The sequence below is a fragment of the Euprymna scolopes genome, chromosome 16, assembly GCF_053919585.1.
Source record: "Euprymna scolopes isolate OS-2025 chromosome 16, ASM5391958v1, whole genome shotgun sequence".
Lineage (NCBI taxonomy): Eukaryota > Metazoa > Mollusca > Cephalopoda > Sepiida > Sepiolidae > Euprymna > Euprymna scolopes.
Window position 1 is genome coordinate 59,279,168 of NC_136497.1, and position 25,162 is coordinate 59,304,329.

Here is a 25,162-nt window from a genome sequence, read left to right on the forward strand (position 1 = left end):
ATAGCCTGGAGAATGCCGACAGGGCTACTTGGGCATTTTGTAGACCAAAGCGTACTCATCCTAGCATACTGGCTTCTCATAACCAGGCCTAACCTTGCCACTTCCTACAAACAAATTACCAGTTTTGTTTTTCTTCAATTATAGTTGCTTAATGTTTAAATGATTAGGGGTGGAGGTGTAATTTAATATAAATAGGATTGGCTATCTCCCAAAGCTTTATTACTTCCTAAACATACAAACCATGTGGTTTAACCTTTGCCATTTCAGTCATTTTTTTATGATCCTTCTCCTTCCATTTCAAGAGAAGGAAACGGTCATAGAAGATTCTATTTCACAATGTGTGACAAACTCACCCCACATTTCTGATAATAAAACTAATATTAAAATAAATGAAAAAAAAAAAAAAAATAGTGGCATCACAGCCGTTAGTCGATTACAAAGATCTGTTTTAATGAGTCCCAACTTATCCAGGGAAAAGGCTATTCAAGGATAAGAGTTAATTCAGAGGATGACTTGTCAGTCGAATGAGGATTTATGAGGACGATTTAATGATTAAATGGTCGGTATTATATTATACCGCAGTTGTGCGAAATTCTAAAAACTAAAATGGTTTGGTTTAAAGTTTAAAATTAAGAAATCTTTGGCTCGAATTAAAATCTAAAAAAGGAAACAGTTAAGTATTATGGTTCATTTGTACTGTGCTTGGTCTTCTAAACAAAAGGAAAACATGGATTTTCGAACACGCCTCTATCCTACCCAAGAACTCGTTTCTGTGTGTTCGGTTTCTTTGTTCATTTCCAAAAATAGAAATCGATTAATAATAACTAACCACTGTTGCAAACCAATCGTCCATGATGCAGTGTGAATTTCTTCCAGCGCTAACATTCAAAACTTGACCATAACCAAACCTAAAACAGCTGTTGCTATAAAGTTGCCTCTCCACAAGGGTAGTACGAGATAAATCGGTTTTAAATTTAAGGAAAATCCAGCACTTCAAAAAAATAAGGGGGGGGGCACTCTGGATCGAGACAAAAATAAAAATTGCCTCGGTCTAGAAGGACTTATCCTTCAGAGTGAGAACAGAGGAGATACATTTCAATTCCAGTCTGAACTAACAAATAACTCATCTAAACTTGAACTTGCCCTAGCAGAGGCTAACGAAATAAATAAACAAATACAGGACAGTATTTATGTTCCCAGTAAAGCGGAGGGTTACACCAAGTTCTTGATAAAAAAAAAAAGTCAATAAAATGGTTTCCACACACAAATATATGAACACACTAAAGAAATTTAAAGGTCAATTTTGTAACACCTTGCGTAAATGTCTTAATTATACGGGTAAAAAAACAAAATTAAAACAACCCGGATTATTTTGCTTTTCTTTTTTCAACTTAAAGAAATACGAATGAAAAGAATTTATTAAAAAAAAAAAAAAAAAAAAAAAAAAAAAGTTGAAATGCAATGTACACAGAAATGCCATTTAATTCACAATTGAAATCAAAATAAACATTCATTAGTAGCAACAAGCAACATTTAACCGGCGTTGCCTGGGAAGCTTTTTACTTACATTTTTTGCACCCATTCTCAACGATTTTGAAAATTAAATTGAATTATTATATTACCTTTGGCTCATTAAATTATTAAATGAATTAATATAAAACTGTGACTAATTTTAAGATAATGTCATCTTAATCTCTATTATTGCTAATCACCTAAAGCCTCCCCCACTCCTGCCTTCAACAGGAGATTGCTGACCGACAAATTTTATTCCTCTTAATTAGGAGAAGGGGGGGGGGGACACCACACGTTAAACCGACCATATTCACTTTTCATAGGAATATAGGCACCGGGTCATAAAACTAGGTCGGTCTAGTAGACTCATTTGGGTTCATATTCATCTATTGGGTTGGTTATATTCGTTGTCTGCTCTATCGTTATTATTTTCATGGCAAGTGTTCGTTTGAGCTCCCCCTTCCGCCAATATTTCACAAATAACACTCGACTAGCTACAACCACTATCAACAATTTCCCCACTCTGTCTAAATCTAAACGCAGATTCTATGAACAAAGCTTCTTTCTTAGAGCTGCCCGCATGTGGAACTCTGTTCCGCTGGCATGCTTTCTGGCTAACTGCATGTTGTTCGTATTCGTCAAATGTAAACAAGTTCTTGTTAAGTCGTCTCCTTAATCAAATTATATACAATTTTCACCACTAACGATTACTATGCTGTTGTCCCGGTGACCACCGTCCACTCTTTAACCCTTATCCTCGGATGGCCTTCGGGCCTTGATAATTGATGACTCCCTTGTAAGGAAAAAAAAACAAAAAAAAAAACATTTCAACCGATATAACATCCAACTTTCTTTAGATGCATTTTTTCAAACTTGCAAATCTTTATGTCGATTCCAAAGTTTGAAAAAGACGTAACCGAAGGAAGGTTATATCAGCCGAAACGTTCTTGTTAGTACATAAGTATAACAATTAGGCTGAGAATGGTAATAAGAATAATCAAAATTATCAATCCTCTCCTAAAACATTCCGAAACTCAATAAATGCTAAGTTAAATATTTTAAAAAATAATAATTTTAAACTGGTAGCGATTCAAGATGGCGAATAATAACTATAACATAACAGAAAAAAACAGTTAACCTTTTAATTTTGCTTTTTTTTATAATAAAAAAATAAGTAAATAAAACTAACAAGTCAGCTTTTGACAAAATTTAAATATTTGTTATCGTTGAGAACGGCGTTGAGTTATGAGAAGAAAGAGTGTCGATAAGTTCTTTTAAAAAGCCTTCACCTTTCGAGATGGGCGAGTTAGTCCCCGACTTAGTGTCCAAGAACGATAGTAGCAGCATTAGTTTTTCAATCAACAGACGAATGGATAAAATGGATTAATTTTGCAACAACCACGCCATGATTCCGAACCTATCAGATCAAAGGTGAGATTTGTATCCCTAGACATGAAGAACTTCGTACGCCCACACACACATCTTTGTCGGCAAGGAATTCTAGACTTAAAAATGAAAACAAAACGAAATAAAGATTCACGACTACTAAAAAGAGAAAATACACTAACAGTTATCAGTATTATTACTAGTATTATTTACTCCTCTCTCCTTACTGAAAAAGTCGATTTAACGTGTTGAGCTATGTTAAAAAAGGAGCACTCTGAAACTGTTCAAAATTTACCGTGATCGGGCCCCGTCAACATTCCCAGATAAAGGGGTCGCCTCAGGAGGAGATAATTCCTGGAGATATGGTTTCAAGAGAACGGACAATGTCATACTCCATTAGTACGGCCAATAGCTAATACCCTTAAACAAGGAAGATTATTATTTTAGAGGTGTTACTGTTTTTGTTAAAAGGACACGTCTCGTTTTCTAATGTCAAAAGAAAATCTTATTTCTTTTCAAACAAATCTCATAGATTGTTAATGTTGTTGAGGTAAGAAGAACTGAGCTATCTCAAGTAGTGCAGAATAATGAAAATCTGTTAATAAAATTGAGACAAGTCCTCGCATGTTTGTGTTTCTCGCCTCTACGGCACTCACTATTAAAGCAATTATTGGCGGACCCAAACCATAATCACCCCCTACCTATATATTAGTGCCCAATCAATAATAATACACTGAAAAAAATTACAAAAAAAACAACAAAAAAAAAAACGAAAACCGTTCTTAACATGGGAGGTTGGAGGTGTTTATTCCGAAAGCCGTTCTTAACATGGGAGGTTGGAGGTGTTTATTCCGAAAGCCGTTTTTTTTTGGGGGGGGGGGAATTCTCGTTCAGGTCCGTCCGATTATTCATTGCAATCAAAAATGCAAAATAAGACGAAAAAAATGACTCCTATTAAAAACAATATAATTACGGAATAAAATTCACCACAATGCATTTCGATCTCTCCATAACAAATTGGCCATTTTGAAAAAATGAATTACTTTGTGTTCCTTCAAAATTTGAAAGGAATTTTTAAGCATTTAAAGTGTAATCATTTCCGAGTTCAATTTTTATTGTATATTGAGAGATATGGAAGAATTTATGAATGAGATTAAAACATAACCTTAACGAAATCAGTTATAGTTTTTTGGTTCAATTAACAGTTTAATCACCACATGATACCGGAATAATTCAATTTCATTTTCTAAATCCTTTTAGAAAATTATTTGTCATAAAACGCAGAGTAAAAAATAAATAATAGGCGAAACAAAGACTACCGGGTGATTCCGAGTATATAGAGCTAGTTGTGTTTAAAATTAAAATAAAGTATGATGAAAAAGACTTCTCTTTTTTAATAATTTTGCCGTACTTTAATTTTACAAGTGAAAAAAAAATCTAAAATAATTTGATCATTTAAAATGACCAAGTTATTTGTCAACATCAACACGTCATTTGTTTAGAGTTAAATAGATTTTAGCATCACTTTCAAACAAATGTTTATTTGAAAACATGTTTTAATAATATAATAAAATAAACACTAAGTGATAGCAAATTCGATCATACACATTAAAGGTCGAAATAAAACGTCATCAGGGAAAAAACTATAGTCGTAACCTTTATAAACAAATAGAGTTTAGCTAGGGAAAACGCTAACTCAAGTTCATAATTTACTAGTTTAAAGATCTATCAGAAGATTATGAATGTAAGTGACTAAAAGAGGAATTAACCTTTTTATGCACTAAACTAAGAAATCCCTAAATAATGTCACAAATCACGTTGGCACTTATGCACTTTTGTTACTGTGCTGAAATAACGTTATTTATAAAGCCATTCTTAACATAGGGAGGGGAGGGTGTTTACTAACTTCTCTACTTTCACTTAATCTATATATCTATAAAAGTGAAAGTGTGTGTGTATCTGTGTGTGTACATTTCCCTACGCAATAACTGTCAATTTTTAGTCTACAGACTCGAAATTTGATATCCAGGGTACTGAGATTTTGGAAAATCGATGTGATCGTTTTTCAGCCAGAAATTTGCCGATTAAGGGGTCAAAGTTCAACGATTTGACCTTTGAGAATTCTACCAAACTCCTCCGAAAATTTTGGGTCTAATCACTTGAAATTTTAGATATACGTTCCTTGGACATGGATCTAACTTAATAACTTGATTTGAGCCCAAATCAATAAATTTTAAGGAGTTATAATAGGGGTCAAAGTTTAAAAAATTGACCGCTTTTTTTTTTTTTTTTTTTTTTTTTTTTTTTACATACACCTCCAAATACCCGGGCAACGCCGGGCAGGGCACCCATGCTAGTTTAATATAAAAGACCGTAAACTTGAATTTAACTTGAAAATACTATTAAAGAAAAAAATGGCGCCGTAACAAAAGTGCATAAGCATCATGACGTTCTGTTACGTCTGTTATGTTCTGTTGTTATAGTGCTTATTCAGATTAGCACTCATGGCGGCAATTAAAATTTTTAAAAATACAGAAAAATTTGTATGATGTAAGTACCAGTCACGGAACGAAGATAAAATATTCCAAAAATCACGTAATTTGATCAAGTAGGTTTTTTGTTTTTTTTTCAAGAAAACCAAGTTTTACGACTAAACGAATATAGTTTTCATCCACCATGATTAAAATCAATGGAATAAAAAAGGGGAGACAACTTAAATTGAAGTTGAGGTGAAAACTCAGTCTTACATTCAATGCACTTTAGTACTAAAATCGCTAAAAATCATAATAATTACTTTTAATAAATGCCAATCTAAATATGCACCCAAATTATGTACAGTTGTCAAAAATAAATAAGAAAATTTCCATCGTTAATAATTGTAACCATAATTCCCATTCAACATCCATTAATAAATTAGCATCCGTTCTAAGAATGGACTTTTTCAAAATCTTTCTATAATTTTCTATAGAAAAAAAAATGCCCCAAAAAGACAAACATTGTTATATAACGTATTAGGGTTTCCTATTTTTAATTACTTAAAAAATATTAAAAACTAAAAGAAAATAAACATTCGAGAAATTTTTGGAAAAAAGTAACATTTTGTAGTGATTGCAAGAAATGATGTGAATTTTCTTCCAATGGGGAGCCGGAAGTTATTTACAATGAATTTGTTTTTATCTGTTAATTCACCCAAACAAGGCACAGTGCAGGTCGTAAGGGCTACTATTTGGGACTAAATTTGCTAGGGCACTATGTACGGAGTTGGGCAGCGAGATGTTTGTTCACATTGCGAGGGGCGTGCAATAAGTAATGCCCTTGACCCACTTCCAGTTGTCTGATCTAGCAGAAATTTTATCATGTGCAATGATTTATATCTCTACGGGTTATGTGGCAAATTACAGCTCTGAACTAATTGTGGTTTCTGTTTTACAGGCGTTTGAACGGAGTCAGGTGTGAAATGGAGCCTGTTGAATGTCGAGCAGTGATCCGCCCGGTTTTTGTATTTGAAAGGATGCACACCACAGGAGACTTTTGATGAAATGAAAGAAACTTATGATGATAATGCCCCATCATATGACCTTGTAAAACGCTGGCATCGTGAATTCAAACATGGCCGGAAGTCTGTGGATACAGCTCCCAGACCTGGTCGCCCCCCTCCCTTCTGCCATTGATGAAGCATCTGTCCGTCAAGTTGAGGTTGCCATTTTGGAAGATCGGCGCATTACTATTCGCTAAATAGCCCAAGATGTCAAGATTAATACAGGGTCTGTTGAAACTACCATTCGTGACCATTTGCATATGCATAAGGTGTCTGCCAAATGGATTCCCAGGTTGCTCCCACCATTCCAGAAGCGAGAACGCGTTGAGTACTCAAGGATGAATTTGGAGATGTGCCAAGAAGATGAGTCAAAGGTTTTCAAAAGACTGATTACAAGGATGAAACCTAGGTCCATCACTATGATCCAGAGACCAAAGCCCAGTCAATGCAGTGGAAGCACTTGGACTCACCACCTCCAAAGAAGGCAAGGGTGCAGCCCTCCACTGGCAAGGTCATGCTCACAGTCTTCTGGGACCAGGACGGAGTAGTGATGACAGATTTCCTGGTAAGAGGTACCACAATTACAGGAGCTTATTATGCTTCACTTTTGAGGAAATTAAGGGAAGCTATCAAAATCAAGAGGCAGAGCAAGATCAGCAAAGGTACCCTCAGGACAACGCTCCGGTCCACAACTCGCATGTTGCCAGATCAGAATCATGGGAGTGTGGTTATGAAATCCTCCTACTTTCCTGACCTTGCACCCTCTGACTTTCACCTCTTTCCAACCATCAAGTTGTTTTTGAAAGGAAATCGTTTCCCAGATGATGCAGTCTTGATTTCTGAAGTCACGTCGTGGTTGGAGGACCAACCTGGGGTGTTCTACAAAAACGGTCTCCAGAGCTGCATCAAATGATGGGAGAAATGCATAAGTCTGGGTGGTTCCTATGTAGAGAAAGACTAATAACTGTGCCAAGTTTCATTGCCCTACTGCTATGGGGAGTGGGTCAGGGGCATTACTTATTGCCTGCCCCTCGTACATGTGAACTTCTGCATGTCAGTAGGAGCCCGGGAAGGAATTCCAAAGTCTAGCAGTTCGAGTGAAGAAGCTATTTGAGTAGAAGGCTTTCCAGCATTTAGGGATCTCTACAGTGTGGGGGTGGAATTTTGCTGTTTGTCGAGGAGGCACTAATGCTTTGAGTTTGTTCAAGCACTTTCCATTAAGTATTTGAAAAACAGACACAGGGATGCCACATTTCAGCGATAGGACAGAGGTTGGAGTTTGGTTGACAGTGTAGGACCTATTAGGTTAGTGACTCTTTTTGACCTATCGAAGAGCGACAGACTAGTGGCATTAGCCCAGATGTGACAACAATACTTCATGCATGGGTAAATAGTGGCCTTGTAGAGATACAGGATACTCTCAGGTGTGAGTAACCTAGCACGGTAGAGAGAACCCACCTTTCTTGCAATAGCCCTGGCAATTAGCTTGATGTATGTGTTCCAATTCATGTTGTTTGAGAATGTTAAACCTAGGAGCTTGAGGGAAGTATTTTCAGGTAGTGTATCTTTAGACATGGCAATCAGTAATTTAGAAGGTTTATTGTAATTATTAAAAGAAATAAGCTTAGTCTTGGCAGCATTAAACATCACCGTCCAGTTTCGACCTTATTCCACTACAGACTGGAGGTCTTCCTCTAAAGTCTTAGCCATTTCCTTAGATTTGTACCGAGTTGTTTTCCTCTATTATCTGTTATAGAGTGTAGCGTCATCAGCAAATATGCCTATCTCAGAGAAAATTTTATCAGAGAGGTTATTTATAAATATCAGGAATAATAAAGGTCCAAGAATTGACCTCTGTGGCACACCCGCATTAATATTATGCTGTTCACATGTAGGACCATCAAGGACGACCTGGATTGGATTTTCCTCTTATCTAAAAAGAATTTGATTATGTTAAGTAAGCGTCCAGTAATACCATGATTTAATTTTAATTAGAAGACCATCGTGTCAAACCCTATCAAAGGCCTTTGATATGCCTAGGGCTACCGACCTAGCCCCCCTACCTTATCCAGTACATGGTATATACGTTCGGAGATTACAATTAGGATATCTGCAGTAGACCGGGCTTGCCTAAAATCCATACTATCGGTCTGAAAGAAGTTTATTATTATCATGGCAAACTAATGCTTGATTGATTATGCTACAAAAGAAAGTGCTTGTTAAGATAGAGTCGTTTTAAGCAAAAAGTATTACATATTTATTTGTAATGTCGAAAATAGTAATATATCCAAACATGAAAATTCATTGAGTAGAAAATTATTTTTTAGTTAAAAGCAATTTTTATGGAAAATTGAGTAAAATTGTATTTTTCTTAGATGGGTTTAATTCCAGAATCAAGGTTGTTTACTTCCGGTTATCATGGGAAGATTTCATTGTATGAAAAACCAAAGCGTACATAATTTACTATCGTAATTGTTAAGAAAAGGTTGCCAAAAAATAAAAAATATTGTTAAAATGAAAATAATCTTTAGTATAATTTTATAATTAGAAAAAAAAAAAAACATCGTAAATGTATTTTACCATTTAAATATTGAAATAATTTTTTTTAGTGAATTTGTTTCACTATTTAAATGGTAAAATATATATACGACGTTTTTTTATTGGCGTTTTTTTTTCAAGATTTTTTGCAAGAATTTTTAGTCATTTTCTTTTTAACTACAATATTATTTTATATTGGCCTTTTGGTCAAGATCAAAGTGTAGTATCTGTTCTTCAGATGCTGCACTTCCATTTCTTGTTCTCTTTCGGTAGAGGAGAAATCCTTCACGACTGAGACAATTTTTATTTTTGTACCTTTTCTCCACATTAAAAAACGACCCTGGTGTCTAACTCTGTCCCGTGGGGAGGCATAGTAAATAGGTACAATATAATTGTTTATAATAGTAATAGCAAAATAAAGTGATATTTATTAAGTATACTAAAAAAGAAAGTAAATTGAAACCTAATGTTTGATAAAGTTAACGTTTCTGTTAAATTTTAATAGAAAAGTTTGACCATTTAAAAAAGTTTTTGTTTGTACAAAAAGTTTTTATGAATGTTAAATGAAACTTAAACTATCTGATGTTTGATAAATTTTGTTACTTGTTAAAAAGTTCTAAAAAGATTATTTTTATTTTTTTTTTCACGTTGTTTGATTAAAAGTTTTTAAAAACAGTTCATAAATATATATTACTTATCAAAATTACATTTCATGTAAACCCTTTTAGGGTTTGTATTCGAAAAAGTTATCAAAAAACAAATATATAGCAAATAAATGTTATCAAAGGCAAAATACGTTTCTTTTCTACCTAACTGAATATTTTGTGTGTGTTTATTTAATGTAACATGTTTATTCAGCTCGAAAAACATACAATGTATTGAAAAATTTTAAATGGCGCCGGACTGTTGAATACGGTAAGTTTGGGAAAATGAGTTAAAAATTAAAAAAAATATTGCTAAGAAACAACAAATATATGTCAGCCTATGTCACGGTAACATGAGCGAGTTTCTAACAGTATTTTGTATAGTTTTTTTTTATTTTTAACTTATTTTTCCAAACTTACCGTGTTCAGCAGAGTTTGGCACCATTTTAAATTTTCCAATACATCGGTAAACACTGTAGGTTTTTCGAGCTGAATAAACATGTTACATTAAATGAAAACACAAAAAAAAATGGTCCAGTTAGATAGTAAAGTATCTTGCCTTTGATAACATTTATTTGTTATATATTTGATTTTTGACAACTTTTTCGAATCTATGTGTATAGTAATACAAATCCCCTGGGTTTGTTTTACTGTACACATAGATCCGAAAAAGTTGTCACAAAACAAATATAGAACAAATAAATGTTATCAAAGGAAAGATAAGTTACTTTTCTAACTAACTGGATATGTTTTTAGTGTTTATATTTAATGTAACATGTTTATTCAGTTCGAAAAACTGTTTACCGATGTATTCGAAAATTTAAAATGGCAGTCGACTGTCTTTCAGGCGGTAAGTTTGGGAAAATTAGTTATAAATAAAAAAAACAGACAATACTGTTAGAAACTCGCTCAATATATGTTACCGTGACATAGTCTGACACATATTCGGCGTGTTTTTAACAGTATTTTGACTGTTTTTTTTTATTTATAACTCCTTTTCCCAAACTTACCGTCTCCGAGAGAGAGTCGGCCGCCATTTTGAATTTTCGAATACATCGGTAAACACTATGTTTTTCGAGCTGAATAAACATGTTACATTAAATATAAACACTAAAAACATATTCAGTTGGTTAGAAAAGTAACTTATCTTGCCTTTGATAACATTTATTTGTTATATATTTGTTTTGTGACAACTTTTTCGAATCTATGTGCACAGTAAAACAAACCCGAAACCTCCAATGTTTAAGTTTTCTTAACAATTATAATAGTAAATTATTATACGCTTTGGTCTTACATACAATGAAATCTTATCCCATGATAACAGGAAGTAAATAAACCTTGACTCTTAAATTAAATCCTTAGTAGACGGTAAAGAATTCACACAGGGGGACATAACTCGGAACACATATTTTTACAGGTTCATCATGGCGTGCAATTGTCTACAACGATGAACTTTTTTTACTAAAACAATAGCAGTTCTACTCGATGAATTTTCGTAATACTTTTGATTAAAATCATGTTTTAATAAGAAAAATAACATTTAAAAAGTTATAGCAAATTTTAGTCTACGCGAAACGCGAACAAAACAAGATGTTGATATTTAATAAGAAGGAAGATAACGTTTAGAGAAATAAAAAGTGGAGAAGGTAAATAATGTTTTCTTAACTGCCCCTTTATTAGAAAAGGGTAATCTTAAGACGAGAGGAAAAAAAAAGTAAAACTTGGAGTTATCTCCCTTTTTGATATTTCATTATTGGTGATCTTGTTTTGTCCACGTTTTAAAGATTAAACTTCCCATAACAGTGTTCTTAGTGTTTAATGTTATCTTTTATTTTTTTATTTTTTTTTTTTTACGAAATTAAATTTTTACGTTGCCATTAATTACTTTTGTTTTCGTATCCTCATACAAGTTTTTACTGTTAAGGGTTAGGATATTTTGTGTTTGTTTAAAAAAAAAAACAGAGAAATAAAAGCCCTTTATTAAACCAAATATTAATTGCCAACCCATACTTAGAGTTAAACTTCATATTGTCACATTGACATTTTAGAGGGCGTTAAAAGTCGATTTCTCCAGTGGTTTTAAGTAAAAAGTAAATTGTTTATGAGCTGAAATTCTGCGAAACATATTTCACATTAATTAATAAGCGTCCGTACAAGGTATTGCTTATTTACTAGATGGTGTAATTTGATTAAATAAAGTAAAATAAATAAATAACTTAGTTATTTGTATTCAATATTAAACAGTTAACGAAAGATTTTATTTTTATTAATTTTGTTCTTGGTTATTTTTCAATGTGGATGGAGATATTACTGTTTTGCCACCCTCTTATTTTCTGATGTTAATTATATCTTCCACCCACGTGCAATAAAAACTCAAAAATAACTCAGAGTAAAATATGTCATTTAACGTCTTCAATATTGAACGCGAAAACAACCAACTGTTTTTGTTTTTTTGCTTCAATTAATTTACGTCATCCAATAAATACTGCTTGAACATCAACAATCGTTTCGAAAATAACTAAATACATTTTTCTATATTATTATTAGTAGTAGTAGTAGTTTTACGGCAAAGTCAATTATGATTGTGACAGCCTGGAAATCTCAAAACGTTTTCATAGATATTCAATCTATTCCATATAGTTTTTTTGTTTTTTTTTTCTTCTTGTTTTGTTCTATCGGATGCCAGCTAGTCATTCACAATGTCATACATTCCAACCGAGAGACCTTTTTAAGATCCTAATTGACCCTTTAAGTCAAATTGTTTTTCCCATGCAAATATATCCGGTGAACCATTAAATGGTTCACCGGATATATTTGCCAGATACCTATGAAAAAGAATTTAAAAACTAAGTTTGCTCCTATAATTTACTATTATAGAAAAGTCACTGTGTGCGTGTTCTTTCCTCATATGTTCCGAAACGGCTGAGCCTATTTTTTGCAAATTTCACACAAAGCTAATTCATATTTCTGGCAGTGTTTTTAATGTTTTTGTACAGAAATTAATCGGATAAGTATCGGAAATCGAAAAATTCCCATCTTAAAAATAGTCTTCTTTAAAAGATAAAAAAGAATTTTTACAGAGGAATATTTTACGTTACACCGGTGTAATATAAAATATTCCTCCTGTAAAACTTTTTTTATATCTAAAAAGTGACGAAAGACTATTTTTAAGATCATCAACCCCGCATATCAACGGATGTGATATTGTAAATAAACACAGACAGAATTTGCTGAACGACATTATCATTGTTATTTGGAGGGGGGGGATTATTTCTCGTAATTTATAATATTCAATAGAGAATTGATTTTATAATAATACATACACAATCTGCATAAATTAAAATATTATGCTTAAGTGGATTGTACGACGGGCGTCCAGCTAGTTAGTGTAATAATTAAGATCTTTCTAAGATTCCAGTTTTTTTTTTTTTCACGTCGTACATTAATACACCTTGGTATTTCGTTATCTTTTTCCCTCTCAACTCTGTTTAAACCCCACTATCATTGGGAACATTGACTTCTAAGGTTGATTATATCTTCTCCTTGTCCTATATTAATATGTAAGGTTTAATAGCTCCGTCTTCCACGTACGTAGCTGTCGAGTTTGTGTCTATATATCCAGCTAAAAGTAAAAAACTACACGAGACACACCCACAAAGCTGGCATATTCTTACTTATTCGGTGTTGCCTCGGACAAATTTATATATATATAAAAGAGAGGAAGATATTGGGGATGAATTGAGTCAAAATGTGTCAAGGAAATGTCGAGGAATGACTTTTTAATATTATGTAATTTTGGGAAGAAATCAGTCATGTTTCAAGAATTTAAAAAACATTAAATAACACTCGAAGGAATTAGCCTTCGGCCGTTCGTCCATTATCAATTTGAGTGAAAGAGAGAGTAGGGAATAAGTAGCTCGACGTTGCCCGGAAGCAATAACAGTAATAATGCAGTACAGTAGAAACCCGGGATACGGTGACCCTAGAATATGTTTTTGTTTTTTTGTTTTTCAGGTCACGATGTGGAATACGATGTTTTCCGACCCCTGGTTATGATATTTGCCTGGTGTTATTGATGTGATTTGATTATATACATCTGTATTATATACTGTACTGTATTTTGTTATTAATTTTTAATGCCGCATCTCAGGGTTCTACTGTATTATATTTGGTAAATGGTATATGCTAATCCAGAATACACTAATGGGGTGAGGAGAGAAGACAAAAATCTCGACGTTGTTCGCGAAGTGTATGTGTAGGTGTGTCAGAAACTTCGTGAAAAATATTGAATAATTCGACCTCCTGTCTTTCCAAGCTTATAACTACTCGAAAAATGTAATTCAACACCTATTTTTTTTTTTTTTTCAATTAAAAGGGGCAAGGACCAAGGTTTCATTTTTTTTTTTTTTTTAAATACAAACAACGTGGTTTAAAAAAAAAGTTTTAAACTTCGGACTTTACAGGTAAATTTCTAAAAAAACATTTTTTTGTTGTTTTAAATTAGAATATATCATTTATTGATCTTTTATCTTCAATTTATGATATAGAAAACTTTGGCACAAATTAATTATTTACTTTTTAATAGACATTTTAAAATAGGGAGGCGTGAATTTAAAAAAACAAAAAAAAACGTTTGTCTAAAATATTATATTCGGTTTATTGGAAAGAGCATAAAATTTCACATTGACCCTGAAAATATCGTAAAAATAGAACCAATAAAAAAATTGATAGATTTTTAAAGTTTAAAAATTGAAAAATACTGAACTCGTAAAATTTTAATTTCATTACTGTTTTTTTTTTTAATAAAAAAAATATTTCTATTACTTTTTATTCAACTTTAATAGTTTATTTTGGAAGTATAATCCATAAAGAAAATAAACAACCCACTTTTAAAAGAGAAATTACGAGTTTTTTATATTTTATTCGCAGTTTCGTGTTAGAGGTGTCAAAAATTCCGATACACCTAGTGTATGTGTATAACAAGTACCTGTTTTATTATAATGTTGAGGAAGGGGACAATTGAAAACTTAACGCTCAGGTGAATATCTACATTTTTCTTTTTTATTATTACTAGCAGGCCGCCCGGCATTGCCCGGTCGTAAAATACGCTTATACGATATTTTGATTAATACGGATTTCATATTTATTATTATATTGGACCCAATATGTAATAATAATTTTAAAACTTTTTTTAAAATAAAATATTAAAAAAAATGATTTGTGCGCCACTACGTGTATCAGAATTTTTGTAGGAATTTTTGACACTCCTAACACGAAACTGCGACTAAAATATAAAAAAACTCGTGATTTCTCTTTTAAAAGTGGGTTGTTTATTTTCTTTATGGATTATACTTCCAAAATAAACTATTAAAGTTGTTTTAAAAGTAATAGAAATATATTTTTTAAACAGTAATGAATTTTACGAACTCAATATTTTCAATTTTTAAACTTTAAAAATCTATCAAAATTTTTCTATTGATTCTATTTTTACGATATTTTCAGGATCAATGTGAAATTTTATGCTCTTTCCAATAAACCGAATATAATATTTTAGACAAACTTTTTTTTTTTTTTTAATTCACCCCCCCCCCATTTTCAAGTGTCTATTAAAAAGTAAATAATTTACTCACCAAAGTGTTATATATCACAAATTGAAGAAAAAAAGGTCAAATAATATATTCAAATTTTTTTTTAAAAAAGTAGTGTTTTTTTTTAGAAATTTACCTGTAATGTTCAAAGTTTAAAACCTTTTTTTTAAATCACATTGTTTGTTTTTCTTTTGTTTTTTTTAATGAAACCTTGGTCTTTGCTCCTTTAATTGAAAAAAAATTAGGGTTTGAATTACATTTTTCGAGTAGTTATAAGCTTGGAAAGACAGGGGGTCGAATAATTCACGCCTCCCATTTTGAAATGTCTATTAAAAAGTAAATAATTTACTCACCAAAGTGTTATGTATCACAAATTGAAGGTCAATAAATAATATATTTAAATTGAAAACAAAAACAAAAAAAGTAGTGTTTTTTAGAAATTTACCTGTAAAGTCCGAAGTTTAAAACCTTTTTAAAAAAAAACAAAAAAAAAACACGTTGCTTGTTTCGTTTTTTTTTTGTTTTTTTTTTTTTAATGAAACTTTGGTCCTTGCTCCTTTAATTGAAAAAAAAATTAGGGCTTGAATTACATTTTTCGAGGAGTTATAAGCTTGGAATGACGGGGTGAAATTATTTACTATTTTCACAAAATTTCTGACACACCTAGTGCGCTACCAAGAATAGAAACCAAAACGTTTAGCTTACAATTTACTTTTTCCTTTGACGTTAATGCCTGAGCTATAAAGACAAGTTTGCTGAAAAGCTAAAAATTAAAACATGAACCAATAGCTATTGCGTTACGCATGCATATTCGTAATGCCGTCGTTCAACCTTCACCTGGCAAATTCCATTTTTTTTTTCCCCCCACACAGATTTTCTCCGGCTAAGACCCAAATATAAAGTTTCGCATAAGTTCGAACACCCTATATATTAAGTTTCATGCCTATAGACCAAAAACTGACAGAGGAGTTTGGTAGGCAAAATTTTTTAAACAAATATACACACATACATAAATATATATAGAAAGAAGTTGGTGTTTACTATAGCTATCTTACGCAGATATTACGCAAGTATAAATCATGTAGATTATCTGCATGAATATAATTACACGTAATTGTTAACTAATGATCATCCCATATGAAAACCGCCCCAAAAAACTAATAGGTAATTAATTAAAATGAATGTTTAAAATAATATGCAAATGCAAACTAGCTAGATATTTTTCAGATGAATGCAATTCCACGACCCATAAAACAAATGTTGTATTTTCTTTTTAAATAAATAGAAAAAAAAGGGGGGGGGCTTTAGCATGAATGTCAATACACAAAAACCTAAATTTATAGGAGTTTAGATCAATGCATTCAAATTAGAGGTAAGAATGAGCAAGGTGGAAGGAAGATGGGAATAACGAGAGAAAAATAGAGGGAGCAGTTTTAAAAGGGAGACGTTACATTTAAAAAGAAACATGTTACACACACTTTTAAATCCGTATTATAGTTCCAGGCAAGGACGGGTAGATCTATACAACAAATATGGCCAGGTCTCAAAAAAAAAAAAAAAAAAAAAAAAAACATAGCTAATGACAATATAAAAAAATAAGCTTTTTCTTTCAATTCTGACAATTCATTTTGACGCAAATTAGTTGTTTTTATAGCTGTCCTCGCCGGCGTTGTCTGAGTGTCATTTTACTTTCATTTTCGTATCGCTTATTGTACACACACACACATACACACACGTCTTTTCACTTGCTTTCTTGTAAGAAAATGCTTTTGGAAAAATATTGGTACTAGTGTACTTATTGATCCGTGCTGAAATAATAACATTATTTAAAAAGCCATTCTTAACATGGGGAGGGGAGGGTGTTTTGTACCTATTCTATACTTTAACCTTACAATTGAATAAAAAAACATAGCATAAAACTTTAAACTTGGAAATACGATTTTAAAAAAAATAGCGCGGATCAGTAAGTGCACTAGCACCAAAATATTTTAATAAAGGGTTGTATTAAAAAAAAAAAAAATTGCTTTCGCAATAAAATCGTTTACGAAATGTTGAAATAAATCTTTGTACTATTATATACAGGACAGTTTTGTCTGTCTGTATGTATGTATGCATTTCAGCTGAAATTTTTTTTTTTAAAGTACAAAATAAAACGCCACAGAATAGACATATTCTTGATCGGCGTTGCCTTGGACGAATAATATCTAAAATTTATATAATCGCTACCTGAAAGCTCTCCATTCAAACTCTTCGGCTTAACATTCACAAGCAATAAGAATTGGTGCAAATATATTGGGGACAAGGTTGCTGCGAAGAAGGTAGGCTCTCTCTACCATGCTAGAAAGTTGACCACACCTGAGAGTATCCTATATCTCTACAAGGCCACCCCGCCACCATTTGTGCATGCATGGAGTATTGCTGGTGCGTCTGCCACTAGTCTCCCGCTGTTAAAGAGGGCAAAAACGTTTCCAATCTAACACTATCAACCAAATTCCAACCCCCTGTTCCATTACCGAAATGTTGCGTCCCTGTGTTTGTTTTACAAGTACTTTAACGGAATGTGCTCAGACGAACTCAAGGCACTTGTATCCAGTCGATTTTTTTTTTTTTTTTTTTTCAGTCATTTCCATTGTTAAGAGATGTGAATGTTTCAATATTGAGGTGAATAGTGGAAAGGCAGGGAAGAGGAGGGAAAGATAGAAACGGAATGATAGATTTATTTACATGAAAGTATTTACACTTTTTTTTTTTCAATTCATGGCCCAGGACAACACCCAATAGCCCTACTAGTCATAAATAAATTTCAGTTTCTGATTTTTTTTTTTTTTTTTTTTTTTTGACAATTTTCTTCGAAAACTATTTTCATTAATAATTTTCTCATTTATCATAATTTTTGGATATTTTACTAATTTCGACATGACAAATAATATCATTGATTTTAATTGAAATTCATTATTTCGATTTTATTTAAAAGGAGCGACAGAATTTACTATTGAATTGACAGGTTAAAGCCATTAAAATCAATTTCGAACAACAATGGAAAATAATTATTTGAAGAACATTTTTCTAAGCTAATGGCCGGAAACGGTGTTTACTTCGTCACGTTCGGCATTCGAAAAGGATGTTGGTGCTCTGTAATAGATCCTATGGTGGACAAGATCGGCTCAGTAAAATCCGGTAATGAATTACGGAAATAATAACCAATAACACAAAAACAAAACCATATTTCCAAAATGGGAAACGAAGAAAAAAAAAATAACACCGATTTATTTATACTGCTGTATTTATTTCAATAACTGTAATTTTTGCATTTTTCACCCAAATAATAAAATAGTACAACAGTTGTTTCTGAAAGGGTATTGACAACTAACGGTTAGCCAGTTACAAATATATATATTTCTTAATGCAACAATGTAAATAAATTAGTATTTTCGTTATTTCGTTTATCGTTTTCAAAACTTGGTTTTCACTTAGTGATTTAGAAGAACAGGTGACTCGAAGTCAGTAGCAAATAGTGGCAGATGAAAAATTCGCATTTTTATTTATATTTTTTTTTTTTTTTTGCATAAAATAAGTATCGTTTGACGTTTCGCCGTTCTGAATTTATTTTTAATATATTACTTTATGAAATTGATTTCTTTTTAAAGAAAAATAGAAAGATTTTATTCGACACCCACTTACTTCGGCTGTTCGGATTCACTTTTTATTTTTGTAGCATTTGGCGTTGTGGCTTGTTAGTTGTTACCAATATTGGGAGGGGGTATGATAATTTTAAAGGTTTGAAAGTAGTAGTATTCCTATAAAATTACTCCTGCCTACAGTTTTTTTGGCTTTCTTCAAGATCAACACCTCAGGCTCTGTGTTGACAAAGGCTTTCTGCGGCCCTGTCGGATGGACGAGAAAAAAAGTCTTTACTTAAACTTTTATAATAAAAATATATTTATGAAACAAAGTGTTACATTTTTTTTTTAATGAATTAAAAAAAAAAAAAAAAAAAAAAAAAGTGCTAATGCACTTACTGATCCGCGCTATTTTTTAAATCGTATTTCCAAGTTTAATTAAAGTTTTATGCTGTTTTTTATTCAATTGTAAGGTTAAAGTACAGAATAGGTACAAAACACCCTTCCCTCCCCATGTTAAGAATGGCTTTCTAAATAATAACGTTATTATTTCAGCACGGATCAATAAGTGCACCAGCACCACTACTGCACTGCACTGACTGCACTAGTACAAAAAAAATCCTGGGGATTTAAGACTTTTTTTTTTTTTTTTTTTTTTCGTCCACCCGACAGAACCGCAAAAAGCCCTTTCAAAGCTTTTGTTAGTACAGGGTTGCTGATCTTGAAGAAAGTCTCTTTTTTCCTACATATTTCGGGAAGAGGGGCAGGGGCAGGCCCGGCAGGGGCACCCGGACTTAGGGTAAGTGGGAGGGTGGTTTTATGTAATTCGTGTTTTTTTTTTTTTGTTTTGTTTTTTTTTTAGTTAGAGCATTAGAGAAAAAAGAAAAACAAAACATCCGATTGGAGAGATTTCATAAAATTACTAAATTGGCGGGGGCGAATGTCAAGTATTGTAGTTCATTTGTGATACTGAATCAAAGAAAAGTTTTCGATTGCGCTACCATTCTAACAAGCAATTAATGAAATTAAATGCTTAAAATTGTAAAAAATAAGTAAAAAAAATATATATACATATATCGGAGTGCTGAAAAATTTGTAAAGGAAAAAAAGGAGGGGTGCGGGTACTTATGTAGAATACGGACCGTGCTGAAATAACATTTAAACCTCCATTCTTAACATAGAGGCTTAAAAAACTATTCGGTACTTTTACTTTACCTAATGATTTAATAGATAAGATACCGTAAAAATTGAATTTAACTTGAAAGCCATGTATATTATATATATAGCAGAGTCCACATTCTGTTAAATATAAAAAAAAAAAATTGAAAAGATAAGACAGTCCCCGACTGGGGACCAATTAAAAATGACCTTGGGTCAAATCTCGATTTCGTCGTAAAGGGGTTAATTAAAGAACAATCACCCCCACCCCTTCAATTTCAAGACAAAAGCTTTTAATCATATACGATATATTACACAGACCCGTTTTTAAATTTTGACAGAACCGGGTACATTACATTGTACAATGAAATTCAAAAGAATGAACGCAAAGAGTGGTTTTTATTTACTAAGTTAACTAAAAAAAAAAATCACTTTACTTTACTAGAGACGAAGACAACACCGCACGTACCTTCTGGAAGATGTATTTATCCTTTAACTACAAATTAATCCGATAGTAAAGGCGATTGAACGGCGCCAATAATTAATTATTACACGAATTTAATGAAAGTGTCAATAAAATAGAAGGAATGCCACCAAAGGAAGACAGTTTAATAGATCAACGGTTTAACATTCTGTCATTCTTTCACGCTTAAACTGGAATAGCACCAAGAAACAATGCAGACATATACAAACAATCGATTTTATAGATTCATACATCGGTGTGAATCAGTTTAAAAGAGTCAAAATAAAAATATTGCTAAGAAGAATTAAAAATTATTAAGTTTATATTAATAAAATAATAAGAGAATTTTGTATAGTAGATTAACGGTTGAACGGAATAGAAGTTATAAGGAATCCGGTGTCAGGTTCTGCTAATCATATCAGCCGATATTATTACAAATGAGAAAAATAATGTCTCCTTATCCATGTGTGTCAAAGAAACGCGTCCTGTTCACTTCATCCGAAACAAAAAAGGAAGAAAACTGTGGCCTTATATCGAGTCAGGACTAGACTGAACATTAAAACAATCCACGCAGTCAGATAGCAAAGAAAAATAGATTAAAATCACTTTTTTTTACTTACTGACAGACTATTTTTGTAGATGTAGGTTCCGTGTAGTGTTTTAGTTGTACCTCCTCCTCCTTCCTCCTCCTACTCCGTCGCTGCTGCTGCTGTTGCAAGCGGAAGTAGGAGCAGCAGCTGCGGTCGTGTTGCATTCTGGGAAAGTTGTAACGCCAGAGAGAGAGAGAGAGAGAAAGAAAAGGCCTAACAGTTAAGAGTTTTAGAGTATGAGAGTTTGAAATTGTGAATGGCCTAAGAAAATATCACTGTCATCACGACCAGCTGAGATATTGCAGAGGGGGAGGGGGGCTTTTCTAATGTTTTTTTCTTTTTCAAATCTTTCCCCAACCTAGTTTGAAATGATTTTCTATGTAGAAGAAATAGTAATAACTCAACCCTGTATTAGAATGGATTATGGTTCTCGGGTTCTGTTATTTTCCCAGGCATTTCTCCTTCCGAAGGAAGAGGAAGGAGAAGGGTAGGTTATCGCTGGGCGCCCCCACTGGGGAATGCAGACGTGTCGGATCACAGTAAATTTTGCTCGTGTTCTAAGGAGAAGGGAGAAAGCGAGGCTGGATTAACTTCAAGATTCTTTCCTAACCTTGCTGCAGTGGGAGGAAGGTAAATATTTGAACTGTATAGTCTCGGCGTTACTCAGGAGTCTTTAAGCTTAGGAAATTAACTTAAATTATTACGTTATCGGTTATTATTAATTTAATCAAACTGTTATAAACTTAATTCTAAATGTTGTTTTCATCTCTCATTAGTAAGATTTACTAAATCTTACTAATGAGAGATGAAAACAAAAGATTTAGAATTTTGAAGGAATTTTGAAAGGAATTTGAAAACATCTAAATCTTAGATTTAGATGTTTTCAAAATTCGAGAGACCTCAACGGAATTTTTTTATTTATTTTTTTTTTTTTTTTTTACCTATTAACAAAAGATTAAAATGCTGACTTGTTAACGAATGAAGTGAACTTCTGGTGGATTTAATTTTGTAATCTATTTTTATATTAGATTATTGCATTTTTAAATTACATATATATATTGCATAATTATCAAAGTTACAACAACACGAGAAATGCAGATACAAGTTCTTGGCCGTTGTAAATTTGAGTGTTGTTACCATAGATTTTAACGACGTTTGAAAAAGGGTCACCATTTCGGTCGGTCCCCATTTTGGGGCACCTCCGAAATTAGAGAACAAGAGTGCTGAAAAAGAACTGTTGTGGAAAAGAAAACATCGGGTTATAATTAAGTGCGACGAGACTTTAGGATTGATAATGTTTTATAAAGGTTTCCAAGATATAGGGGTACAAAGAGGATAGTACATTTCTTTGATAAAAGTCTTTACCCGGGAAAACTGGCCAGTCGCATGTTGATGCTTCTATCGTTTCCGCATGTCTGAGAGAGATTTCCTCTTTGTATCTCCCTCCAGGACAGTCCTCTATTCCTATTGGCTGAAACCTCTGGTGACGTTTAGAGAAGAAAGGAAGGGAAAAGTAGAAGAGTAGGGAGAAAGAGAGAAATAAGGGAAGCATACCATAGCAGCATCATAGTAGTAGTTCACTACACGAGTCCCCCTCCAAATAACAGAGTTAAGTACCCTCCACAGAATTATTAAATATGTACATTGCCTAAATTTGTTTAAAAATAAAAGTACTCATTTTTCTTTTTCCATGTTACTTTCCTATCAGATCTAGACTTATATGTGTCAGCAATTTTATCTTTAACTTTGTCGGTATCATCTGTCTTAATAAGTTTATCATTAGTAGTACCGTCGTTTGTCTGTGCCTTCTCAGTCGGTCTAATTTTATTAGTACTAGTTGGTTCTATGTACGGCTTTAATCTATCTATTGATACGTGTGTATGAGTACCGTTGTTCATATCGATCTGATAATGCTTATCTGATCGAGTCAAAACTTTATAAGGACCTGTAGAGGACTAGGATATATACATCTTAATCCCATTACAAAAGAAAATAATGAAACAAATGGAATGAAGGAAACAAAAACTCAATTGCTGGATAAAATAAACGTGTCGTTTATTTACTGTTGAAAAATGAATGTTTTAGGTATAACATGTGTTCATGTCTGCGTTCGGGTGTAACCATCGTTTGTTGCAGGACTGGTGGTGTAGAAAGAAAAGGAAATGTGTGTTCATCTCACGTTCGGGTCACTATCATTTGTTCGCACGTTGGAAGAGAAGTGAGTAATGTAGTGGAAATGGGCATGATAGTCCAGCGTGTAGACAAAGGCAAAGATAGAGGGTTGACATCAGTAAAGTTGTGCGCCATGTTAGCAGTCAGCTACGCAAAGGTATTCTCATGCACAAGTTGTATATATAGAGAGAATAAGAGTGAGAATGTCAATCCAGTTCATGGAGAGAGAAAGAGTATAAGGTGTACGTACTCTCTGTTAGCTTTTTGCCCCACATACAGTAGGAGGGGACGTGACATGCACGGGCGCGTACCTCTCAAAAGGGAGGCAGCTGGTTCGTTAAACCTCTCAGCTCGGAAGCCGAATTGAAAAAAGGCTGGAAACAGCTTGTCTCTTGCTTTTATAGTTGCTTCCAGTGGTCTTTTGTGCATGTGTGGATTTCCTTTGAAAGGGGAAGTGACGTTGCCCATGTGTGTGTATGTGTGCGCGTATGTGAGTCCATGTGTGTACATTAGCGTGTGTGTGTATACACGTGAATGTGAGTGTATATACGCGAACGTGAATATATGTACGCGCGTATGTTTGTGTGCACATATATATATGACAAGTACTATAGCTTGAGATGTGAACACATGTTTTTGTGTGAGACTAGAAAAGGCTTGCGCAATACTCCCCTTCCCAGGAAAAAAAAAATATGCAGTGTATATATATTTATATATATATTTTTTTGTAAGTAATGTTTTCGGCAATTGACTTTTCGTCCTGATTTTTGCTGTTGGTGTGGTTGTTTGAAAAAAATGTCAAAAACGGAGTGCGTTTATAAAAAAGTATTTACTTACGCGTGGAAAAGGCGTTTACTCTTTTTTTAGGGTGATATTTGTTTGGTTGTTTTTTTGTGTGCTGACATGTGCAACGAGTTGCTTGGACAGTGAAGTGAATTGTTCGTTTGGAAGGAAAATTTTTTTTTCGTGTTGACGTCGTGTGTCAAGTTGACGTTGTTTTCGCAAGTGAGTCTGCAGTAGTGTGTGTACATTGTTTGGACGAGCGCTAGTTGCACATTCGTTCGTGTTGAACGGTAGTGTCCGGTTGCCGGCTGTCAACAAAACTTCCAAGTTTCTTGTGAGTTTATCAGCGTGCGGGGTGCATCTCAACTCGTATTGTTGATTCAGCCTTTTCCTATGTGTTGATAGGGATGTCCTGTAATTGTTTCTTTGTTGTTGCGTCTGCTGTGCGGGAGAGAATGTGTGTAGGCCTATGTGATTTTGCTCCTTGCGTTTGTTGCAGGGTAATGTCAGGAAACCGTGAAGAATGTTTGTCGAGCTCGAATTTTTCTTTAAATTCGGTATGAAGTCGACAATTCCATGTTTATTTTTCTGACGAGTCTGACGAGGGGTTTCGTCATTGTTGTTTGTAGTAGTTATTCATCTCGGTAGTGGTTCACTTGTTTTTCTTTGTTGAAAAGTTCGTTTTTTCTTTATCAAATATAACACGCATCTCGCTCAAAACAATCAATTTCAAAAAGGTAGGGTCACCATATTTGTTCATTTCACATCGGTCGGTCGCCGGTTTGTTGCGGATTTGTGGTTATAGAAGGAAATGTGTGTTCCTCTTGCGTTTGTGTGTCACCAATTTGTAGTGGTGGTGCAAAATAGGGAAAATGAATTGAATTGAGAAAGAGACGAACTACGTGTTAAATTGAATTAAACAAACTAGGATTTATTTTATGAAGAAACAAATGAAAGAAAAGTGTACTACACGTGTTTAGTTTGGCGTGCGTTACTCGCTGTTAACTGGTGAGAAAGAAAGTCTATAGTTTGGCATGCGTCTCACACTGTTAGCTGGTGAGAAGGAAAGTGTATTGTTGTGGAGAGAGAGAGAGTGTGTGTGTATGAGTGTTTCGCTCAAACTCATGCATTTCATTTTAAAATAATGGGGTCACCATCGTTTGTAGAGGG

At 33.3% G+C, this 25,162-nt stretch overlaps 1 protein-coding gene across 33 annotated transcripts in view; it reads right to left on the reverse strand.

Annotated features, from left to right (window-relative positions):
* Window positions 1-21,591, reverse strand: part of LOC145295993 (transmembrane and coiled-coil domains protein 1-like) — a 436,429-nt gene extending 414,838 nt beyond the window's left edge. For 13 of the 33 annotated variants that reach the window (XM_080141999.1, XM_080141989.1, XM_080141996.1 and 10 more), the window contains exon 1: window positions 21,068-21,591. The gene's annotated coding sequence lies outside the window, so the exon portion shown is untranslated. Of the gene's footprint in view, window positions 1-20,453; window positions 20,590-21,067 lie in introns of those variants that run through there. The other 20 variants (XM_080141976.1, XM_080141974.1, XM_080141968.1 and 17 more) reach the window with 13 other exon arrangements.
* Window positions 21,592-25,162: the final 3,571 nt, after the last annotated feature.